We start from the raw sequence: 2,500 nt of genomic DNA on the forward strand, positions 1-2,500 counted from the left end.
CTTACGGTCGAAAAAGATGTGCTGCTGTCGAACTGGCCATTACATCCTCACCTGATCTAGTCCCCCATTAGATCCGCCCCCCCCACCGCAGTTACCCCGTACCACATATCTAGCACGGACCTTGACCTCCAGCAGGCCCCGGGGACCCACATTACCCCCCCCCCCCCTTCCCCCTGCAGTTACCCTGTACCACATGTCTAGCATGGACCTTGACTTCCAGCAGGCCCCGTGGACCCACATTACCCCCCCCTGCAGTTACCCTGTGCCACATATCTAGCATGGACCTGGACCTCCAGCAGGCCCTGGGGACCCACATACTCCCCTGCTCTACTCCCCCACTAGCTTTCCTTTCTTGCAGTTACGCTCCAGCGCATATCCAGCATGGACCTTGACCTCCAGCAGGCCCCGTGAACCCACATTACCCCCCCCCCCCCCCCCTCCTGCAGTTAACCCTGTACCACATATCTAGCACGGACCTTGACCTCCAGCAGGCCCCGGGGACCCACATTACCCCCCCCCCCCTTCCCCCTGCAGTTACCCTGTACCACATGTCTAGCATGGACCTTGACTTCCAGCAGGCCCCGTGGACCCACATTACCCCCCCCCTGCAGTTACCCTGTGCCACATATCTAGCATGGACCTGGACCTCCAGCAGGCCCTGGGGACCCACATACTCCCCTGCTCTACTCCCCCACTAGCTTTCCTTTCTTGCAGTTACGCTCCAGCGCATATCCAGCATGGACCTTGACCTCCAGCAGGCCCCGTGAACCCACATTACCCCCCCCCCCGCAGTTAACCCTGTACCACGTATCTAGCACGGACCTTGACCTCCAGCAGGCCCCGGGGACCAACATACTCCTCTGCTCTACTCCCCCACTAGCTTTCCTTCTCCCGCAGTTACCCTCCACCACAAATCCAGCATGGCCCTTGCCCTCCAGCAGGCCCCGAGGACCCACATACTCCTCCGCTCTAATCCCCCATGAGCGTTCCTTCTCCTGCAGTTACCCTCCACTGCATATCCAGCATGGCCCTTGACCTCCAGCATGCCCCGGGGACGCACATCCTCCCCTGCTCTAGTCCCCCAATAGCTTACCTTTCTTGTAGTTACGCTCCAGCGCATATCCAGCATGGACCTTGACCTCCAGCAGGCCCCGTGGACCCACACTTAAGCCCCCTCCCACTGACAAAGCAAAACACCACTGGCAAAATCCTCGTGCCCCTGGTACTCCAGAATGTAAATTCAAACATGCCCCTGGTACACTGCGCAGAAACACTTTGCCACACACACGCACGCACTGCTTGTGCCTATGGTACGACAACTTTTCTCGTACCTATGGTACGACAACTTTTCTCGTGCCTATGGTACGACAACTTTTCTCGTGCCTATGGTACAACAACTTTTCGCCGTGCCCCTGGTACACCGCTCAGTAGCACTTTGCCACACAAACTCTCCTCGTGCCTATGGTACGACAACTTTTCTCGTGCCTATGGTACAACAACTTTCCTCCGTGCCCCTGGTACGACAGCTTTTCTCGTGCCTATGGTACAACAACTTTTCTCGTGCCTATGGTACAACAACTTTCCTCCGTGCCCCTGGTACGACAGCTTTTCTCGTGCCTATGGTACAACAACTTTTCTCGTGCCTATGGTACAACAACCTTTCGCCGTGCCCCTGGTACACCGCTCAGTAGCACTTTGCCACACAAACTCTCCTCGTGCCTATGGTACGACAACTTTTCTCGTGCCTATGGTACAACAACTTTCCTCCGTGCCCCTGGTACGACAGCTTTTCTCGTGCCTATGGTACAACAACTTTTCTCGTGCCTATGGTACAACAACTTTCCTCCGTGCCCCTGGTACGACAGCTTTTCTCGTGCCTATGGTACAACAACTTTTCTCGTGCCTATGGTACAACAACCTTTCGCCGTGCCCCTGGTACACCGCTCAGTAGCACTTTGCCACACAAACTCTCCTCGTGCCTATGGTACGACAACTTTTCTCGTGCCTATGGTACAACAACTTTCCTCCGTGCCCCTGGTACGACAGCTTTTCTCGTGCCTATGGTACAACAACTTTTCTCGTGCCTATGGTACAACAACTTTTCGCCGTGCCCCTGGTACACCGCTCAGTAGCACTTTGCCACACACACACTCCTCGTACCTATGGTACGACAACTTTTCTCGTGCCTATGGTACGACAACTTTTCTCGTGCCTATGGTACAACAACCTTTCCCCGTGCCCCTGGTACACTGCGCAGAAACTCTTTGCCACACACACACACCACTCGTGCCTATGGTACGACAACAGGCCCCGGGGACCTACATCGCACCTTGCTCTTGCCTCCCTTACAGCTGAAAAAGGTCCATGCCTGTGCCCTGGCCCTGCTGAAATTCCCTCTCCATTTAGCCGAGGCAGTGAGTCGGCCTCCTGTCTCCCTTTACGGTCGAAAAAGATGTGCTCCTGGGCGCGCTGGCCCTGCTGCTACTCACATCGGGCATGG

Source organism: Mchenga conophoros, unplaced genomic scaffold, assembly GCF_057382185.1.
Source record: "Mchenga conophoros isolate Kocher_MC1m ecotype Shallow Benthic unplaced genomic scaffold, M_conophoros_male_GT1.1 unmapped_scaffold_10, whole genome shotgun sequence".
NCBI lineage: Eukaryota > Metazoa > Chordata > Actinopteri > Cichliformes > Cichlidae > Mchenga > Mchenga conophoros.